The following is a 22,998-nucleotide window of genomic DNA, read 5'->3' as shown; positions in this document are numbered from 1 at the left end:
CAAATCTGCACTGTCACTTAATGTCATTACTAGCAGAAAAAACTACGTAGTTGAAACAAATATTTTATGACAGGTTTTTTGTGTACTTTTATTTCAAAGAGTTTATTTCTAAGGGCATGTGGTTAATCTGTGTAGTGGAATGAATAAATCATTTTTATAAAGAAAAAAAGGGTGGTATGGGGCAGGGCACACAGGGCAAAGAGAAGAAAAAGTTTGGGCAGAAAGGATCATGGGAAGTATACACTTAACAATCATAACTGGGAACATGAACTCACCAATATAATGAAAGCTCACAGAAGAATGGATCAGAATGATAAATCCAACAATAGGATGCTTACAAGAAACACCTGAAATAGGAGTAGCAATCATGATTTCAGAAAAGGCTGAAGAATAAAAAACACACAAAAGAAAGACAAGCAGAGAAACTCCACTATATGCATAAAGGTTCCAGAGATAATGAATCAATATCCATATTTAATATAGATGTATTGAACAGAAATGCCTACGAATACTCAAAGGAAAAATTAATTCAACTGCAAGGAGAAACAAACAATAAACTACTGTAATTATGAGGGCCTATTTGCTCCCTGTTCGTTGACCGCTTTTTTGCTGCTCAAACATTTCCATATCTCCCTCATCCTTAAGAAATCCTCATTGGACTAGACTATCCCCTCTAGCTATAGTTCTCAATCTCTCTTTCCTTTCAGAGGTAAAATTCTTTGAGAAAGAGAAACTAAAAAAATATGGCTCCACGTCCTCTCCTCTCATTCTCCTTTAGAACCTCCAGCTTCTTCAATGACTTCTTAACAGTTAAATATAATGGCCGTTTCTCAGTCCTCATCCTTCTTGACCTCTTCTGCACTCTCTGACACTGTCAATCACGCCCTTCTCATGGATACTCTCTTCTTTCTCCCTGGTCATGACACAACTCTCCTGGCTCTTCTCCTATTGGTCTTCTCAGTTCCCTCTGCTGGTCCTCCATCTAGGTCACACCCCTCATTGTGAGTCTATTCTTTTGAACTTCTTTTCTCCTCTCTCCTGTTGCTTGACAATCGCACCATCTCTGATGGGTTCAATTATCATCTCTATACAAATGGTTCTCAAATCCATTTGTCCAGTCGGAACCTCTTCTGACCTTCAGATCAGCATCACTAACTGCCTACTGCACATCGTGAACTGGATGTCCATTGACAACTTTAACTAAGACTTTCCTAAACACAACTCATTATCTTTTCCCCACCCTTCTTCCATACTTCCATATTACTGTTGAGGGCACCACTGTCTTCCTAGTCATCCAAGCTTGCAGCCTTGGCATCATCCTCAACTCTTCACTCATCCTCACCCCACATAACCAATCTGTTTGCCAAGTCTTGTTGATGCTGCCTTTGTAACATCTCTAGTACAGGCATGCCTCAGAAATACTGCAGGTTCAGTTCCTGACCACCACAGTAAGGCAGGTATCGCAATAAAGCAAGTTTCATGCATTTTTTGATTTCCCAGTGCATAGAAAAGTTATGTTTACACTACATTATAGTCTATTACATGTACTATATCTAAAAACAATGTATACCTCAATTAAAAATACTGTATTGCTCAAAAATGTTAACTATTATCTGAGCCTTCAGTGACATGTAACAGTTTTGTTGGTGTAGGGTCTTGCCTCAATGCTGATGGCTGCTGACAAATCAGGATGGGGGTTGCTGAAAGCTGGGGTAGCTGTGGCAATTCCTTAAAATAAGACACCAATGAAGTCTGCTAAATCAATTGACTTTTCCTTTCACCTGAACATTTAGAGGCCACTGTAAGGTTACTAAATGGCCTAATTTCAATATTGTTGGGTCTCAAGGAACAGGGAGGCCTGAGGAGAGGGAGAGAGATGGGGAATGGCTGGACAGTGGAGCAGTCAGAACACACAATTTATTAAATAAGCTTGCTGTCTCATACGGGCACAGTTCTTGGTGCCCCAAAACAACTGCAATGGTGACATCAAAGGTCATTGATCACCAGAACAGATATGATAATAATGAAAAAGTCTGAAATATTGTGAGAATTACCAAAATGTGACAAAGATGTGATCTGAGCACATGCCATGGGAAAATGACACCAACAGACCTGCTCGACAAAGGGTTGCACAAACCTTCAATTTGTAAAAAATGAACGGTTAAATGCCATAAATGAGTTGTGCCTGGACTTGCCCCCTTCTCTGCTCTGGTCCTGCCACCACCCTGGGGCAGGCCCTCATGTCTAGATAACAGGAGTGGAGGAGATACTGAAAAAGCCTCCTTTATAAAAGCATTAAGAAATCATCTAGAGTTTTTTTTAGAGATTTTTTTTCTATTTGTTTGAAGATTATTTAAACAGAGGAGTCAACTGATGATGTGTATTTAGTCAAACAGTCCACTGTGCCGTCAATACTCTTTAATTTGACATAAATACAAATTCTTTTATCGAATCTCTCAAATCATCTTTCCCCTCACTTTGGAGTTTCAAGATAACCTCAGTCTAAAGGACTCCATTTCATAAAATAATTATGTCATAAACCTGCCGTTGTATCAAGCTGAAGGAGACAGGATTGGAAGGTTGATTTTTTTAAAAAAGGAAAATATTCTCCTGGAGATGAATGAACCAATCAATCAGCTTTCTGAATGGAAGGGCTAGTCAGGCTACATGGTTAGACTGACATGGCAGATTATTTATATACAGAAAATATTCAGCTTCTGGATGTACCAAATAGCTTGTTAGGAGGATGGGAGGGAGGGGAAAAGAGAAATGGAAGGAGAGGGAAGGAGACAGAAGGAAAGAAAGAGGAGGAAAGAGACAGGGAGAGAATGGAGGAGAGGAAGGGAGGGAGAAAGAGAGAACACAAGGTTTCTAAGTCTATTAAGAGAATGCTAATATACAATAGAGGAATTCAGAACTGTCACCATAATTCAGACACTGTGATCATTTTTAGATACTTTGATTGTTGGTGGGAGGAAGTGGCTTCACTACTTTGTTAATTAGTCATCATTCAAACAGCATCCTAGGGGTCAGAGTGCAGGCCCACATACCATAGAGCATATTCTCTGGCTCTTGCAGTTGTCTGAAAAGTAAACACAGGGCAGTCATTCAGATAAATTCACCTGCCCTAGAATATTCTCATGGCAGGATATAACAAGTTAAAACTGATTCTGGACTTTTTCATAAGATAGCCAATAAGATGGTCATCTTTAACAGTGGAAAAACACTAGCCTTGAAGGCAGGGAGTCGGGGTCCGAGTCATGACTGGTTCTGCCACTTTTCATAGCAAGTGGAGGAATTCTGTCAACTAGAGACAAGTGGGTGCCGTTTCTATTCTTGGCAAAACTTCATAACATATTAATAAGGTCATGACACGAGAGCATGGGAAAGGTAGCCTAGGGAGCTGGTCATGCCTAAGTCAGCTCCTTTCCTTTTTGGACATGGAGAAGGCCACAAGGTGCCATGCCGTACTTGTGAAAAAGATGGGTAGATATAGGCCCAATGAGGGGATAGGGAGCAGTATTTGGGGCTGGCTAAATGAATTATGGGACCCCCAAAGTAGGTGCTGGCATCAACCTGCAGGGAGACCTCTAGTGTAGTGTCTGTCTCAGGGATCTGCCCTTGACCTTGCTTGGCTCAACATTTTTATCAGTGACTTAGAGCCTTATGGGTAGGACACAAAGGTGGTAGGAATAGCTAATACATCAGTAGGAGAAGGACAGGGACTCTGACAGGTGACTTCATTGGTGTAGAGAACTTTCCAGGTAAGGAACTCCTACCAATTTAAATAACCCCCTTAGCTGTAATCCTTAGCCTCAGAGAGCTGCCCAGAGCATTGGGACGTGAAGTGACGTGCCCAGGGTCACAAAGCCATGACGTGTCAGAGGCAGAGTGGGAATCCACAACTTCCTGGTCAAGGCCAACTTTCGTCAATGACAGCACACTACCACTCACACTCATAAGCTGAATCACCTAAGCTGAAGTTTAACAACAATAAAGCATTTGAAAAATACAGGATGCTCAACAACAATTCCCCTGAAATGAAGGCCTGGGGCCTTTTGCAGGCTCGATGGGGGTTGGTCAGCTCCTTAGTGAATCAGCAATGTAATGGATGTGAGTGCTTACTCCTCTGTCACTGCTAGTGCAAAAAGCACAAGAGGGTGACTGCAAAGGACAAGGGAAAGACTGCTTTGTATCTGCCAGGGTGGCCATGACCACCAAAGGGACAGTCTCCTGGTCGTGAGCCTCTTTCTACTTAGCTGGACTGGTCTGTTTTCTGGGACTGTGCTTGAAGCCTCAGAAACATGAGAGCGGATGTTCTGCTGGCCCAGTCTTGGAGAACCAGGGATGCCTCGATGAAGCAACACACAAAGTATGACTTTGGGAAGGCATGTAAAATGTGATAGCCAAGACAGATGATCGTATCCTAGGCTGTGTTAAGAATGAGGAAGCAATGGTTTAGTGAAACTGCCCTGGGCAGCTTTGGGCAACATGTTCTAGGAAAGACAGAAACAACTTGGAGAATATAGAGAAGAGGGCAACCGGGGTGGTGAAAAGATTAAAGAACATGCCCTGTACAGAGGCTAGCAGGAGCGAGGGAGGAGCCAGGAGGGATCCCACCTAGGTGAGGGATCATACTTGTTCTGTTCCATCCAAAGAAGGGAGGGAGACAACAGGCATTTCTATGATATCTGTTATGTGCCAGGCACTGTGCTAAGTGCTTTACAAATATTATCTCATTGGATCCTCATAAGCTTGCAAGGGAGGTACTGTTAACTTGTTGTAACTTATTTTATAGTTGAGCAAACTGAGGAAGACAGAGGTTAAGAGACTAAACCAGGTCACATTGCTAGTAAGTGTCTGAGGCCACATTTGAATTCAGCTCTTCCTGATTCCAGCCCCAGAGCGCTAACCACTTTGCCACCTAGCTGCCAGAATTAGGGACAGAATTAAGGGTGGTGTTCATCAAGAGGCAGACTTGGACTTGAGGAAAGGGAAAACTTCTTAACAACTAGAACCAGCCCACAAAGGCATGATCTGCCTTAATAGCATTAAGTTCTCCTTCATGGAAACTCTAGGAGCAGAAGCCAAGGTATTGGGACTACATGGACTGTGTGGCCTTGAAAGTTCCCACGGATTCAGTTCCCACCATCTGGACTGGGCCAACGACACAGCAGGAGTGGGGTTAAGGAAAGCGTCTACTGATAACACTGGCCGACCAAAGAGGGAAAAGCAATCAAAAGGATGAGAACCATAACTTTCTTACTTGCTCTGGGAGATGGAGGAGTCAAGGACAGGTGAGAGAAAGAAAAATGTGCCTGACTGTCCCCAGACTGTTTCAGCTGTTTCTCAATAACACTGGGGATGTGACTGGCTTTCCCTAGCTTTAGTAACTAATTTAGGAACTATCTGAAGCAGCAAAATTACCAATGGGCTGATAGAGCAGAAACTCAGAGGTATCCCTGCAGGTGGGAGCAGGGAAAGGTAGATTGGAAATGTGTTTCAGGTTACAAGAAGTCATTTAGTTACCTGAGTTCAGATGTATCCTAAGAGATAATGGCAGAGTGGAGAGAGCACTGAATTGAGGGGCACAAGTTCAGGGTTTGAAGCCCACCTCTGTTACTATGCGTATGACCTTGGACAGTCACTGCCCCTCTCTGGGCTCTGCCTTCTTCCTCTATAAAATGGAGGGATTATAAGGGGATATCCAGCTCCATATTAGTGATCCTATTTTCTTTAAAGTCTGTTCTGGATCTGAACTTTATTATCTATGATTTGGGAAGAAAAATGCAAACTGCAGAAATATCACAGCAGTCTCTCTGGGAGGGCGAATCAGACTGTTTTAATAGAAATTTCTGCTATGTTTAATAACAAATGAACAAGATATTATTCATTAGTTACCGTGCCTTTCCTCATTTATGAGATAACTGGACTAGAATTAGAATATCTAGAAAATTTCAAAGGGATGTAAGAAGACCCCAGGTCTAAAGTCTTTGTTTTATCGATGCGGAAACGGAGGCCGACAGATATTAAAAGACTTAACTACAGTCACAAAAATAGTAAACACCAGAACTGAGATTTGAAACCAGGTCTTCTGAATCTAAATCAGAAGCAGAAACTCTCCTGTTAAATGCTTCCTGTCTTACATAGGCTCTGCGTGTGTATATGGACCAGAGGAGGCACACAAAGAACAGAAGAGGAAACAGGAAAGAAAGGTCAGCTAGCCATGGAGTGAAAACAAGGTTTGGGCACAAACAGGAATCCTATAGGATGAGGTGTGGACAGTTAGGAAGAGAGATGCACCAGGGAACGGATGACCCACAAGGGCACTACAATGTTGAGGGATGCATGAACCCGGCTCTTCTGACTACAATAGGAGTGACCAAATTCCTAACATTAAGAGCAACCCCACCCCCACACACACCCATGTCACTATGCATCTGAAAATATTCCTTTGAAAATTCAAGACTTTTACACCAAATTGAGAACCGCTCTGAAGCCTACGGTTGCTTCTTTTTAATGTTTCAAAATATTCCCTCCAAAGAGAGGCAAGTTAAGAGTCAAGATCCATAGCTTAAAACCACAGGAACAGACGTGCCCAGTGGATGTTAACAGCCTGGGCAGAGACAGAAGGAACAATGTCTAGCCAAGAGCAAATATTAGTTATACACCAAGAAACACCAGCATGGTAAGCTGTTCTTGTTAGTGTAAGGAGACGGCTTCACATTAAGGAAAGACTCACTGAGCAAACACTGTGGTAAGTAAGCATCTGTTAGCTAATGACAAAGAAAGCTGGGGACCCTTGGAGGCCCATTCTCAAGTCCTGCTACAAGCACTGACACAGCCACCACTAAACTAGCACGGCCGCTCCTACTGAGAATAAAGCCACTGACCCAAACTTCCCAGTACTGACAGGGCACCTCCTTCCCACATGACCGGCGTCCTTTCTCCATTCTCTGAAGACATCCTCGGCACAGCTTCTCCTCAGTGATTCCATCTTTGGCGTATGCTGCACCCTTCTCATGCCCACATCGATGGACCTTTCCAGGCCTTTTGGGGATGCTCAGCTTCAACTGTCCAGACCCTACAGTATTCTAAACCTCTCAGCCACCCAAGATCACAGGAAAAGTATGCGTATTTAAGAGATGAGCCTTTGTTCCAGAACAAGGTTGGGGTCATTTGGTTACTATTTTGCCCTCCCATTAATGCTGGTTCCTAGAATGGCTTAAAATTGAATAGGGCTAAATGCAAAGCCAGCCCCCTGGGTCCTAACATCAACCTCAGAAGTACAACATGGGGTAGCTCTGACAAGTGCATTGTCTGAAAATGGAGGATTTGGAAGATTATAAACTAAAAATGAGTCAACAGTGTGTGGTAGCCAAAAAAGGTCATGCTACTTAAGAGTGTGTGCTCAGAAACAGAGAGGGACCAGAGGTCCTGGGTCCAAACACCTCCTCTGAAGCTACCTGAGCAAATCATATAAATCTCTGGGTCTCAGTTTCTTCAAGTGCAAAAATGGGGATGGGGGTGGAGGTTGAAGAGGTAAATGGACCAGATGGCCTCTGAGGTCCATTCCAGCTCCAGATGTCTCCTCCCATTATTGTAGGTACTACAATTCTGGGATCTTACCAAGGGCAAACCTGTTCAGGTGTGAGTAGGACACACTGATCCTCACTGAAGTCCCTTTCAGCTCTATGACCCTCAGAATGACCAGCGAATTGATTTACATTCCCAAGTTATTCTTGCTACTGAAAAATCGCAATGTGAAAAAAGTGAGAGGAAAATACGAGTGATCACAGCTGCCAGTCATTTCGCCAAGGCACAGGCTTGCTGCCATGCTGGTTTTTCAGGACCTCTGCTTTTAGAGTTAAACACGAATGTCTCTCCTCTGATGTTTAAGGCCCCCCACCAGCTAGCTCCTTCTCTTTCCAGAACGACTGATCACACAGAATGTCCTCCTTTTCTTGGCCATGCTGCAGCCAAGGTGACCCATGAACAATCACCAAACTCCAACTTTTCTCCATCATTTCCGACCCTTCTATAGGCTATTCTCTCCCCTCTGGAAAGTCCACTTCTTTGACTCTGTTTGAAACCCTCGCTGCCTTCAAGGCTCAGCTCAGACACACGAAATCTCTCTGGATGTTCCCAGGGATCAGGCTTTTTCTCTCTCCTCACATTATCTTGTACTGGCTTCTCTGTGACAGTGGAAAATAATTTCCTCAAGGGAAGGAACTGTTTCATTCTTGTCTTGTAGTGGCTGATCTCGCAAAGTGCTTTGTACCAAAATGAGCATTTAAGAGCCCTTTGCTTAATTGAAAGAATCTGCCTCAATGCCTTCATTTTAGAGTTTTCCTGGGGCTCAGAGGCAAGGTGGTTTGCCCATGATATGAAGTCCAAAGTTCCTGATTCCTCCACAATCATCCACCTAGTACCCCATACCGGAAATGCTCCTTCAAGACTGATGCAAGAATCCTGGATTGGCTTTTCAAAAAGCCACCAGGAAAGAATGCTGTCTTCCCCTGAAAACACAGGCCTACTTGCTCTCAATATTCCATTTCCCACCTTCATGACTTTGCAGTCACTGTCCCCCCACGTCATCTCTGCCTTCTAGTATCTTTCAAGATGCAGCTCAAATCCCACCTTCTACAGGAGGCCTTTCCCAGGCCCCCAGCCCCACTCCACTGCTGGCACCTTCTAAGATCACCCTCCACTGACACTATTTACATTCTTTGTGCATGTTTTCTCCCCCAGGAGAATGGGAACTCCACAAGGGTAGGAACCAAGTTCTGGCATTTCTTTGTATTGCCCATGCTTAGCATAGAGCCTGGCACAAAACAGGCACTTATAAATGCTTGTTGACTTGACTGGACTTACTGATTGTCAGGAGCAGTTAATGTTTTGGTTAGTTTTACTGAAGTTTTGCTTAGGTTTTTTTTTCTTTTTTTAATTCTTTGTTATAAGGGATGGCTCCCTGAGTGAACAGGCATATTTAATATTGAAGGGGACTAAGATTTAATATTGAAGGGGATAGATTTTTTTTAAAAGATTAAAAAGGAAAAAAAAAGGCCAGCTCTTTCCAATTCCAATTCTCAAAATTTCTAACTTCTGTGCTTATTTGGAAAGTATTTGTTTTCCTAGTTTTTCAAAATCACATGTTAAGTTCATTTTTTTCTGTTTAACTTTGGTTAGTGTGTTCAGACATAAATTTTCTTCCAAAGACTGCTTTATCCACACCCACAGATGCTGGTATGCTGCCTCTTTGTTATCATTTCCTGTAATACTCCAACAGTTCTGTGATTTCAGAGATTCCATAGTTTCTTCCAACAGTGCAGATTCATCCGTGTCTGACTCTTATCTTGTGTCCTTTCCAAAGAGCTGTTCAGACGGTCTCCCCAATGTGTGGCAGCCTTCCTCACTTTTCTTAGCCTTATGAGGGAAGTAGTGGAGACTCACTGGATCTCCCATCATTCCCATGCTTTCCATCTTTCCCTACCAGTCCATCCTCTTCCTTCCACACAGTGCCTTGATGAGGACTTCTACTCCTACTCTCCAGATATCCTCCTTGGTGACATGGAGCCACCTTCTCACCCAGCTGGCACTGATGCTTGATTGACCACTGTGTGATACTCATTTTTAGTTCATTGGTGAAAATTATATTCTCAGTCCATAGAGGAACACTGGTACAAAGTTAACATCACAAGGAGGGCCTCTGTTTTCAGGGGAAGTTTAGGGATAGTAAAAAATAACTGTCATTTTCTAAAAGGAATCTGATCCACTCTCTTCCTTTTCTCTGGCCCAGAAATATATACTATTAGAAACTTCTATAAGCTATTCATACAAATATATACTGAAACCTGAGCAAGATACCTTCCACCTTCATCCACTTGGTCTTTCCCATGCAGAGGGACAGGCCAAGATCTTTTAAGTGATTACAGATCTCTCCCAGGAGGCTCTGGAGTATTCTGGGGTTTGATGTAAGCAGCAACATCTCATCTCCCAATAGGAACACTGGGAGGACTCCATCATCCACAGGGAAATCCCTCTTCAGCCTAGTCTCTGTGCTGGACCTCCTCCATCACAGGCAAGTGTGTTTTACACCTTGCCCAAGGTTACTCCCAGAAGGTCACGGAACAAGGAATCTGAAGTGAATATGACATATGGCCGGGAGACCCCTTGTTGTGAGAGCCTGCGTGGAAGCATTCTGTTCTAGCTTCATCATCAACAAATAATAAGCACAAGGGTCTTGTATGTTCTACTAGATCTTTCAGGTGACTGACGATATGGGCCTTCTTGTTTTTTAAACCAAAGGGTTGCATTATCCTTATTAATACCCTCACTGAGGATGCCCTCAATTCACAGAGAGTAGACTTTCAGAAAGACTTTGTATAGACAGGACAATATGAATGTATGCTGGTAGTTAATGACTGTCTTTGGGTCACCATTTTTGGTATTAACAAGTTCCAGGGTCTTTTCTAGCCTTTGGTATCTTCTCCTTCTTCAGACACCTCATCGATCAGTCCCCCAATGCCCTCACAGTACATCACCTCCAGAATAGCCCCCCTCCATCTACACTTGGTCAGGTACAAAGGCTCCTGTCACCTCTGCTCTTTTAGCTCCATATCTGCGCTTCAAGGAGCATATCCAGGCCAGGGAAGTGAATCAGTAAGTCAACAAGCATTAGGAAGTGTTTAGTATATGTCAGGCACTGTGCTAAGTACTGGAGATACAAAGAAAGGCAAAAAGAGCACCTGCCTCACAAGGTCACACTTTAAAGGTGGGGAGACAACACGTGTATAATTAAGTACATACGAGAGAGAGAGAGAGAGAGAGAGAGAGAGAGAGAGAGAGAGAGAGAGACAGAGAGAGAGAGAGAGAGAGCGCGAGCACAGATGGAAGGTGATTTCAGAAGGAAGGGCACTAGCAGCTGCGGAGACCAGGAAAAGCCTCTGGCAGGAGATGAGATGTGAAGGAAGCCAGGAGAACCTGGAGGTGCCTAATGCCAGCCTAGTCCTGAATCCCAGAGAGAGCCACCCTAAACTTCAGTCCCAGCAGGGGATAGGTGCAGCTGAGTAATGCCCTTGAACCCCAGCAGAAATAGCAGCCATGGCCAGCTCCCACTTGTATGCGGCTTATCACCTCTTGCAGATGACTCTCAGATCTACGCGTGGAGCCCCAGTCCTACACTACCGGCTCTTTAATGCAGGCTTCTTAAACTGAGGGTCAAGACCCTATATATGGTCGAAGGAAATGTGGCAACAGTAAATAGTAAAAAGGTTTCTGAACGCTCAACTCTTTAACTCAGAAGTTAAAAATCAAACTCGTAATGAATCTGAGGTATTTCTGGCAGTGCTTGCCGCTGCTGTGCCACACAAGTGCGCTGGAGCCTTGGTTCCCAACACAGAGCATGAACACTTAACACTGTGTACGCCCTCAGGCCCCACAACTCAATGAACGCTGCCAAACAGGAAAAGGGGTCGTGAGTGGAAAAGGTTTAAGATGCACTGCTCTAATGGACGTTTCCAAAATAGAATTGAGTATCTTTCCCTCCAAGCCTTCTGATCTTCTAAAATTGTACTGTGGAGGGCACTGCCATCCTTCAAATCACCTGGCTGGCAATTCTAGTGTCATCTTTGACTCCCCAAGGATGCCATCAGCTGCTGAATCTTGTCCTCTGTATCTCTCCTACATCTCCTGGGGATGTGTCCTTTCTCAGCATTCGTCTAGTCACCACAGTAACTCAGACCATCATCATCTCTGGCCTAGGCTACTACAGCATCCTCCCGGCTCCAGTCTCTCTCCTCTCCGATCGATTCCCCAAACAGTCATCACGTTCCTAAAGCACAGCTATGGCCATGCAGTCTAACCATGTTCCCTCGTCTCCCTGCCTCCTATTCAACAGATTCTAGGGGCTCCCTAGGATGCCTGGGGTCAAATATAAACCCTTCTGTTTCCCATTTTAAACTCTTCACACTCTGTCCTCTTCCTGACTTCCAGTCACACGGGCCCTACTCTTCCTCCCCCATGATGCTCCAGTTTCCATGCCTTTGCCCTGGCCATCCCCCACCCCCCAGGCACTCCCCCGCCTCAGCTCCACCTCTTACAATACCTGGTCTCCTTGGAGATGCATCTCAAGGGTCACATTCCATAGAAGAGCTTTCTGGGTCTTTCTAGGGCTAGTGCCTCCCCATTCAAGGTCACCTGAGATCGTGTGCGTGTGCATGCGCGTGCGCACAAAGCGGCACATACAAAGCAGTCATCAAGTGATCTTGAAAATATGTGTGTGTGTGTGTACATGTTATCTTCCCTGTTAGAATGGAAGCCCCTTGAAGGCAGTGATTATTTTACTTTCATCTTTGTTTCTCCAGGGCTTAGCATGGGGCCTGGCATGTAGTAAAGGCTTAATAAATGTCTGAGTCTTCCCACTATACCACAGGACCTCTAGAGGTTGCACTAATTTAGTTGGTACTGCATTAAGCTGTTTTGAGTCATTTGACATCAACAAACACTCTAGAAATCATCTGCAGGCTATTTTCCATAAGGGTCTCTTGCCAGTGAGGTTCAACACAGGCTAAGAACTTGTTAGTTTATGTTCATTGTCCCAGGGAGAGGAAATAAATATGTTCCTCCCTCCTTAAAACTAAGCACTCTATACTGTAGCAAGGTATTTTCCCTCTCTTTCAAATAAGCCAATTCTATAGCTACTTAACTCCTCTTAGAGCTCAGAAAGGAATTCATACAGTTTCAGCAGCTTTAAATACATCGGCAACAATTCCTTCTCTTCTCAGCTGGAGTCTTAAAGGGGTGAAGCATCAGAAAATACTTTACCTTGGCGTTCTACACAAATACACAATGGAAAGGTGCCCTGCACACCACGGCTAGTGTTGGCAGCTACCTGCAACAAAACAGAAAAGACAATCATCAGTACATGTCGGTCCAAAATGGACCTTCATTTCCCACCTAGCTAGGGCTGTACTCCTCCAGACTTCACCATCATGCTCCAGAAACCTCATCAAGGCAAGATCTGGTCAGCCCTGGTCTTCTTACCTCATCAGCATCCCCTGTCTTGGGGCCCCTCCCTTTGACTGGAGAGAGCAGAGATGGAGAGCCCCTCCCAGAACCTCTATTTAAGTCTCAAAGTTCCTCCCTAGCAGCCATCTCTTCCTTTTCCACCCAACTGAGGCTGCATTCCTCTGGAGTTTGCCATAATGACCCCTCCACCTTTCCCTTCCTCCTCTTTTCAGATGCCTTTTGTGTGTTGTTTTCCCCCATCAGACTAAAAGCTTCTTGAGGGCAGAAACTATTTTGGGGGGGGGGGGGCACGGTATTTCTAGGGCTTAATACAGTGTTTGGAACTAAGTAGGCATTTAATAAATGCTCAAAACCAGGATTCTCCATTAAATCATTGAGTGAGTTCACTCTCCATTCCCCTACTTAATAAACTACAGCAGCTCCCTCTTGCCTGGAGGATAAAATATCCTGTTTGGCTTTTCAAGTTGTTCACAGCTTGGCCCCAACCTATTATTCTGGGTTCATTAAGTATTATTTCACTTCCCACACTCTCTCTGGTCAAACAAGCCTTCTCTCTGTTCTGAACCCTTAGCATTCACTCTCCCACCTCCCTGGCCTTTACTATGGCCATCCCCCATGACAGGAAAAGTCTTCCCTCCTCACCTCTTGTCTCAACTCACGCCCCACCTTCCACAGAATGACTTTCCTAGTACCCTCAACTGCTAGTGCACTCTCTTCCTAATTACCTAAATGTAATTTAGTTTGAATTTGTTCTGTGTATATATTGATATACATACTTGCTATTTCCACCCAATATAGTATAAAAGCTTCTTCAGAGCAGGAATTTTTTCATTTTTTATAACTGTGACCCCAGAAACTAGTACAGTGCCTAGAATACAGGTGAATTCAGAGTCTGAGAAATAAGTTAAGAAGCCTGACACAGAAGCATGATACAGTAGTGATTCAATTATCCAAATTTATTTCTTCAAATGGTAGAGGAACCCACAAGGAACAGGTATTATAAGGTACATGCTAGACCATGCCTGAATTTTCTCTTTCTATATGACAGATGGCTTGACTACTTACTATCCCACTCCTAGGGTTATCATTTCTACCTCAGCAATTAATTTTTCTCTCTCAGTGAGAATCAGATCCAGAATAGGATAATGTATCCATTTTGGAGTTTTTCTTGGCATGTGGTGTGAAATGCTGGTCTGAATCTAGTTTCTGCCAGAATGCTTTCCAGTTTGCTCTGAAACCTTTTGTCAGATAGTGTATCCTTACCCTAGTAGTTGGGGCCATTGGGTTGTCTATCTCTACCCTATGCTTGACACATAAGTAGGTACTTAAATGGTTTCTGAAATAAATTGTTGACCTTTTCAGTAATCTCTGCTTATTTATAAAACCAGTCCTGTCCTTTCCTTTACCTTTCCCAGACAGCTCAAATAAAAGATAAATATTTTTAAATGCTTCAACTGAGCAAGGGAGGAAAAGAAGAGGCAGCTAATCTATGAGATCATTATACCTAATGGGAGCATACCAATCATTCAGCTTTGTATCCCCCACAGTGCTTAGCACAATGCTTTCCACATCTCAGACACTCAGAAATACTTCTTGAATCAACCAAAGGTAGATTTTGCAACAAGGAAAAAAGCCTCTTGTGCTATCCAAGAAGCAATGTATTATTTGGCAAAGGTGTGAGTCATTAACTTTGGCATACACAAGTAGGGCTTACATCACTATAAATGCTTGACATATCTCAAGGGCTCTCAGGCTGAAAGAAGGAAAATCTATAGATTCTTTCCCCAGGTTATGCAAGTGAAAGATGCATCACTTTAGTGTTGGTTTTCTTTTTAATTTGCTATGTTTAGATGCCTCTGAATTGAATTACTCAAGCATGAACAAATAAAACCTTGAAGGGGTCCCACTTACTTGCTCCTGACAGTTTAGAAACCAAATCCTCTATTTAGATAAAAGATGACAGATGACAGGATTTGACAGCTCAGTAATTTACTGCAATATTCTCTGCACTTCTGAATTTGTAGGCCATCACAGCCATTAAGTAAAATTAGATTCATGATGTCAGCCAAAAACCTCATGGGCAACAGTTTTATGTCATTAAAAAAAACACCATCCTCAATCTGTTTGATTCTATGTTTGCTTATTAGAGGTCTCTCAGTGAAACAGGAGAAGGGTTTTAATTGCACTCCTAGCCCTATCAATTTTTATTTTAGCCATAAGCTTCTCTGGCCTATAACACATTCCCACTCTGCTTTTTCTCTATGTCTAAAATGACTTAGATAGAGTGGAAGGAACTGGGTCTGACTGCTGCAGCCCCTTTGCCCAAGTCTAAAATATTTCAAAGATTCTCTAACAAAATGGAGTGTTAGGAAAAAATAAAACACAGGCCTAGATTCCATGAAATGTGTGCCTCTGGGCAAGTCACTCACTTCCCTGGACCTGTTTCCTCATCTGGAAAATGAGATGATTGGCCTAAAAGACCTCTATGGTCACCCCAGCCACAACACTGCAGATTCTAAGCTGCTCTGTGGTCTTAATAGGCATCTATCAACAGTAAAAAGTGTCAAAACAGAAAATCACTGTAAGTCCTATTAAGGAGTCAGTCTCACACCTAAAGGACATTCTGAACCCGCTGCCAAAGCAATGCAGATAACCAAGCTTCAGGTGCCACTGAGTAGGCAAAGCTGTGCAGAGTCTGCTTCCTATGCCACTAACCCAAGCATTTGCTCAATAAAAATGTGGCATTGTAATCAGCATGGCTCTTTAAGGTGATACTTTATACCAACTAAGATTACTATCTAAAAAAGTTGCACTATCAATTTTAAAGCCTCGATGTTCCTGGATTCAGATAACATTCCACCACCAAGAATGATCATGGAACGAGGAGACACAAGGTCATGTATCAGGGATCCAAGGTCTGGCCACTTTATGCATGTGGGCTGAGAAAGATAAAAATGAGAAGGGTCAATAATTATGTTAAGGACCTCAGACACTGTTACTATTCTTTTCAATTGGTATTTTAATGGCGGGGGGCATCACAACAATAAGTCTGTGCATATGTGGATCCAAATTTCAAAATCATCTCCTTTGACAATTATAGTGAAATAGGGCAGTCCAGAAGTGCAGACAAGACGAGCAACAACCACTAAGTTAATGTTAATACATCATCGAAAACCTGTGATTATGGCCAGGAAGGAGCTGCGAGCGGCTCCCCCACCAACAAGTCCAGAGTCAATGACGGCAATACTGGCACTGCAGATCAGGTTCCGGTTTCTCTGTAATACTACTGTACTGCACTATTACTGTTCTGGCACATCAGTCAAGAAACACGAGACAGACTTTATTTGGTGCTTCTTGACTCCCAAGTCATGAAAAGAGAAATGCTTTTCTCCTAGTCCAGTGATATTCTAGAGAAACCCGGAAGCTGGGGTGCCATGTCCAGCACTGAACTTCCACAGAAGGAATGCCAAGAAAGGCTAATGAGCAACAGATTTCCCCCACAGCTGCAGGGAGGAGAGAAATAGTTTTTTGGGGGGCTGAAAGTCAGTGAGCTTTATTTACCATTTGTGATTTTTATGTTCTCTTTTTCTCATGCAAACCCAGGCTTCTCACTTCAGAGTCTTGTTTTACTCCTTTCTTTCCCTCCATAATTTAGAGGAGAAATAAAATGAGACTCAACCTCAACAGTTAGAAATGAAAATATCTGAGAGGAAAAACAGACATTCACAGGGAGAAAAATACTGGGCAAACAGTTATTCTCTAAATTATACTGAGATCTGGCTATGAATCTAAGCCTTGCATACATATAAAGCATCATGGCTCCTAAAGAACTGAGCACAAGGAAAGAATAACAAAGGTGGGGAAATTACCCTGCAGACAGGAAGAGGAAAAAGGCTCCATGACCCAAAGGGATAAGATTACAGAGAGAGAGGGAGGGGGGGATTGTCCAGCAAAGTGTGGTGTACCAACATAAGGCAATATCACCTCCCCAAACGAAACAACTCAGAGGAATTTAGAGAACCTGGGACGCTGTATGAAGTGATACAGAAGAACGAAATCAAAACCCATCTCCATAGCCCATAGCCCATCTCCACAAGCCCAATCATGGAAGGGGTGGCAGAACTAATTAAAAACTGCTTGACTGTAAGGCACAATCTCCACCCTGGAAAATGAATGAGGCTGCCTTCCTTCTCCCAGAAGGAAGGGGCTGGGGGGAGAATGGAAAGGGGTAGGTACTTATGTTGTCAAATTTGTTGTTCTTTGGAACAAGAGAGGGTTCAACATGGGAGAAGGGGAAGTGAAGGCAGGTAGGGTCAAGGCTAGGATATAAACCCAAATGGCAATGATAAATGTTAAAGAAATAGACAGAGAAATGGACACACACACACACACATACTATACACACACAGTGAGAAGCAAAGAACAGTGCAGCTCTCCTTGAGCTCCCTCCAGACCCCAGGTAGGTAATTCCTTATCTACCTTAAGGTCTAGATGATGTTTCAAGTAATCTCATCCCTCCCTATAGTCCCACTCACTCTGTGCTCCACGGGATATTCTCTTCGGAGAAGCAGCCTAGCATACAAGATAATTTCTAAGACACAGTCACAGCAACCCCCCTCGTCCCCCATGCCCTTGGAGAACATCCTTCCTCCACCCACTGTAGGGGAGATCTTCTCCAGGAAGATTTGTAACCAAGAAACCTCCCTAACCGATGCCAAGGCCATTTTCCAGCCGTTGCTTGCGTCCATTCATTGAATTTCAAAGTGCTTTGGCTAGCACAGCATCTCTAAAAAATCTGAATTAGTTTAAATTTGATACACGGAATCACTGAGATAAGGCACTACATAGCAAAGACAGCAATGTCATTTAAAAAACAACAGCTGTCCCTCAGCTTTGCTGAATGAGTAATTTCCTTTCATTTCTCATTAGAGATAATATACCTTAAAAGAACAACACTTTACAAGTTTCTGCCATTGTCCCACATGCCTGGAATACCTGCCACTTCTTACCTGCCTAATCACCTCCTGGCATCTTCCAGGCACAGGTACATACCTCCCTAAAGGTAAAGCACTTCATGAAATGCTTTAGCGAACACAGGAAAGATGGGGTTTCTACCTTCACAGAGCTCTTCTACCAAAAATAATAAATAACTCTTTTGCAATGTACACAGGAGATTCAAACTAAAAGAAAGAGATGGAGATAGGAGGTCAAAGAAAAACAAACTTGCTTTACTCACTAAGAACGTAATTTCCTAGTGGGCCAAGGGCTTGGCGTTTAGTGTCCAAGTGCATCATGAGCGCTCATAAAAATTAAGCAACCAAGTAATTTATATTTCCTATTTCACTAGTGAAAGAAAATTCATCTACAAAACAGTTTTATGAAGTATCTCTTATTCCTTTGGAAAACATTTAACAGACTATTTGGCTTTCTTTGGCATAAATGGACACAGTGTAAGTTGCAAGAAAAGGCTAAATGAAATGATCCCTAACTTCTTATGGAGTTGGGAATTCAACAGCCCCCGCCCCAGGAATCCTGCTATTTCAAGTTATCATCTGCAACATTACAAATTGCATTTAATTAGGGTTATAGTGTTCAGGATTTAATTATAGTTTGTTGCACTGAAAATACATTGGAAAATAATACGACATTTTTTTTACTGCTGAACACTTAAATGCAATTTTAATTCTACCATACACTACAGTTTTTTAGTAGGAACATTTTTTATGTCCTGGTATTTTCAGAAGAACAACAGTACTATGTTTATTTGATGAAATAAAGTGCAGTTTGAAAAAAAAAAAAAAGAAACCCTGAATCCTCAACTCTTCCTTCTGCCTGGAGAAGAGAAATGCTAAAAATCCAACCAACCAACCCAAACCCAAACCCAAAGTATCAAACACTCCTGAAAACAGTGTTGGAGTCACAGCAAGTGACCGCTTCCATCTCTCCTCCCGAGACAGCTCTGTTGATTCCCTCACATGGCATTGGTGGAGCAAGGTTAACATGCCACTCACAGCCAACAGCCCCTGACGCCGGCCCACTTACCTAAAAGGACTCCACGGGGTTGAGCTTTTGTGCTCCCTCCCCCTCAGGAAGACAGCCACTCTCAACTTGATGGGTGAGACAAATGCTGTTGTGCTCACACTCCTGGTAATTTGTTTGCTGTTTAAAGAGGTATCTCTAATCAAGTGGAACTTGCCTGAAGGGCAGTACAACAGTCTCTAGTGAGATCACAAGCTATCTTTGCAACAGATGGCACATAATAGTGTGTTCGGGAAGGTGGCAATAAAAAAAGAAAACCCGATGATCGGAGCGGGAGTGTTATTCCTCTTTGCCTTTGCTACTAAAAGCAGCGTTGCACAATGCAACTGGAATGCAGTGAGAGGCCTATGATGCCACTGCTGTATGGGGACCCCAGGTGAAGGAATTGTCTACTCGTGCCTGTCAGTGTAGTCAGAGCTGCCTGGAGCACTGAGGGGGCAGGGATTTGCCCAGCATCCCCCAGCCAGCAGCAGTGGGCAGCAGGCCTCATCCTGTTGTACAGGTCAAGTTCTCTAGCCACTGTGGCCTTGCTCACTCTCACCCTTCTTTAGAAAATCCTTTAAGAAGCATTCTCTGTGGAGCTGAGGCCTTATCAGTAATAACAACAGCGTACACCTTAAGTCTTACAAGGCATTCATTATTGTTGCTTTTCAGATGGGGAAACGGAAACTGCGAGAGATTAAGGATGACCAGGACTGGACAAGACAGGGCTGGGGTTGGACCTTCTTATTCCATTATGCTGCCTGTGATTTGCCACCTATCTGTACAAAATGGAATAACAGAGGTGACCGAGGGTTCAGAGACCAAGTTCTTACAGGTCTTAGGAAGCTGGAAAGGCTTCGAGGGCAGCTGAGCAAGTAGCCTAGGGACCACCTGAGTACTGGTTAAGGTCTCCCACTGCATTCAGAGCCATTTCCAGGAGTTCTGATCTATATCTTCTGACTGGAATGGATGGCTCCAGAGGAGAAAGTGAAGCTGGTGACTTTGCATAGCACTCCCTCACTAAAATCCGGTTCACTTGCAAGTCATGGCATCACCTTCCAGATGTTGTCCTCTTCAAGAATGAAGGACGGACAATAACCTCAAAAAGCAGATGGTCCAATGTGAGGCTAAGACACAGCTTCAGGCATAAGCAGAATTACTTGAAGTCCCATTAATATGATTCTTTAAGGGTCTTTAATTGTGAATAATCTTTAAATACTTGATTGTCATGTGAAATCTGTCAGCACAAAACTTTGAGTTTTGACTGATAACCTATAGTCTATGAGTCTAACGTAAGTATCTTAAACACGCTCAGCTCTTGATTCTTGGCACTTTCCAACCTCCATCCTAGAGGCCTTCTCAGGTTCGCAGATGCCTCTGCTACCCCTGCTGCAGCCTCCACCACCTGGTCAGTTCATTGAGTATCCCATGGCCAGCCCCACTCACATCTAAAAAGCTCGTCTTCTGACTCTCTGGATGACCTCTCCTCTTGGCTCCCCTACCCGCCAGCATTAGCCTCCTACCTTCAGGCCCCTTTCATGTGTTCTTCCCTCATTAGAATGGAAGCTCCCTGAAGGTAGGAACTGTTCTATTTGTGTATTTGTGTTCTCTGTGCTTAGTACAGCCTAGAACATAGTAATTGATTGGAAAATGCTTCATCAGGCTAACACGTAAGAATCATCAGGTCTAAATACATTTAAATGGTTGCTTTCCTGGAAAGGACATAATCCAAAAGCAGTTTGTTTTATTTAGCCCACACTTGTTCCCCAGGATCCTACCCACAGCTACCAAAGCCCAGATCTGAACACGTCGCTCTCCTACTCAATCAACTCCAGGGGTTTCTAATCACTTTGAGGATAAAATAGTAACCCCGGTTTGCCTTTTCAAGCCCTTCACAACCTGCCTCAACCTATCTTTGCAGACTTGGTGGCCATTATTCCCTTTCCAAATGCTTCAATGTAGCCAAACAGGTCTTTTCTTCGTTCCTCGCACACTCCGCCTCATGTCTCCCTACCTTTACCACCCCATTTGCCTGCAATGCATTCCCTCTCTTCCTTTAAGATAGGCCTTTCCCAACATCCTCACACCACTCTCCCCCCTCAATTACCTGTTATTTATCCGTATTTACCCCTTTCATATTTATGTCATATTATATACTGATATAGAACTTGTTGTCTCCCTTAGTGGAATGGAAGCTCCTTCTAAGGAGGAATTGTTTCCTTCTCAGTTCTTGTATCCTGTGCCCTGCACAGTGCCTTGCACATAGTAGGCTCTCAACAAATGCTTTGCTGACTGAGACCTCCACAAAATTTGAGTGGGAAAGTGCCTCTGTAAGCCTGCTGTTTTAGCAAGAGTACTAAGGTTAAAATGAGAAACATATTAGCCATGTTAAAAAAAAACCCCAAGAAAAATAAAGAAAGTGAAAAAAAACATACTTCAATCTGTATTCAGACACAATCAATTCTTTCTCTGGAGGTGGATAGCACTTTTCATCGTGAGTTCTTTGGAACTGTCTTACATCACTGTAATCTTGAGAATGTCTAAGTGATTCACAGTTGATCATACAATTACTGTTACTACATACAATGTTCTGGTTCTGCTCACTTCACTTTGCACCAGTTCATATATATCTTTCCAGGTTTTTCTAAAACCATCCCCCTTGTCATTTTGTATAGCTCAATAGTATTCTGTCACAATCATATACCACAACTTGTTCAGCCATTGCCCAATATGTAGGCATCTCAATTTCCAGTTCTTTGCCACCAAAAAGAGCTACTATAAATATTTTTGTACATATAAGTCCTTTTCCTTTTTTTATTTAATCTCTTTGTGATACAGAACCTGTAAACATATTGCTGGGTCAAAGGGTATATGCACAGTTTTACTGCCCTTTGGATAATTCCAGATGGCTCTCCAAAATGGTTGGATCAGTTCACAACTCCACCAACGACGCATTAGTGCCCCAATTATCTCACATCCTCTCCAATATTTGTCATTTTACTTTTCTGTCACATTAGCCTATCTGACAGGTGTAAAGTGGTACCTCAGACCTGTTTTAATTTTCACTTCTCTAATCAATAGTGATTTAAAGCATTTTTTTATATGACTGTAAATAGCTTGGATTTCTTCTGAAAACTGCCTGTTTACATCCTCTGACCATTTATCAATTGACTCATATTCTTATAAATTTTACTAAGTTATCTATATATTTGAGTATTGAGGCTATCTGAGAAACCTGCTGTAAAATTTTCCCCCAATTTCCTGCTTTCCTTCTAATCTTGGCTGCACTAGTTTTGTTTGTTAAAAACCTTTTAAATTCAATGTAATCAAAATCATCTATTTTGCATCCTAGGTTCCTCTCTATCTTTTGTTTGATCATAAGCTCTTCCCTTATCCATAGATCTGACAGGTAAACTATTCCATGCTCCCTTAATTTGTTTATAATATTACCCTTAATGTCTAGTTCACGTACCCATCGTGATCTTATCTTGGTATATGATATGAGTTGTTGGTCTATACCTAGTTTCTACCAAACTTCTTTCTGGCAATATTTGTCAAATAGTGACTTCTTGTCCCCAGGGCCTGGATCTTTGCATTTATCAAACGCTAGATTATTATGGTCATTCACTACTATATTGTAGTGCATGTATTTAATCTGTGCCACTGATCCGCCACTCTATTTCTTAGCCAGTACCAAATTATTTTGATAATTACCACTTCGTAATACACTTGGGGATCTAGTACTCTGAAGGCCAGGACGCCTTCCTTCACATTTTTCCCCCACTGATTCTCATGATATTCTTCATCTTTTGTTCTTCCAAATGAATTTTATTATTTTTAGCTCTATAAAATAATTTTTGGTAGTTTGGTATAGCACTGAATAAGTAAATTAATTTAGGTGGAATTGTTATTTTTATTACATTGGCTTGGCCAACCCATGAACAATTA

The 22,998-nt window shown here is 42.8% G+C and overlaps 1 protein-coding gene across 4 annotated transcripts in view; it reads right to left on the bottom strand.

Moving 5' to 3' along the window:
• PEAK1 (pseudopodium enriched atypical kinase 1) overlaps positions 1-22,998 on the bottom strand; it is a 275,075-nt gene that overhangs the window by 213,716 nt on the left and 38,361 nt on the right. For 3 of the 4 annotated variants that reach the window (XM_036734155.1, XM_036734154.1, XM_036734159.1), the window contains exon 2: positions 12,826-12,892. The gene's annotated coding sequence lies outside the window, so the exon portion shown is untranslated. Of the gene's footprint in view, positions 1-12,825; positions 12,893-19,071; positions 19,136-22,998 lie in introns of those variants that run through there. The other variant, XM_036734157.1, reaches the window with a different exon arrangement.

Source organism: Trichosurus vulpecula, chromosome 8, assembly GCF_011100635.1.
Source record: "Trichosurus vulpecula isolate mTriVul1 chromosome 8, mTriVul1.pri, whole genome shotgun sequence".
Lineage (NCBI taxonomy): Eukaryota > Metazoa > Chordata > Mammalia > Diprotodontia > Phalangeridae > Trichosurus > Trichosurus vulpecula.
Note: the sequence above shows the minus strand (reverse complement) of the source record. Positions and strands in the feature narration are given on the sequence as shown.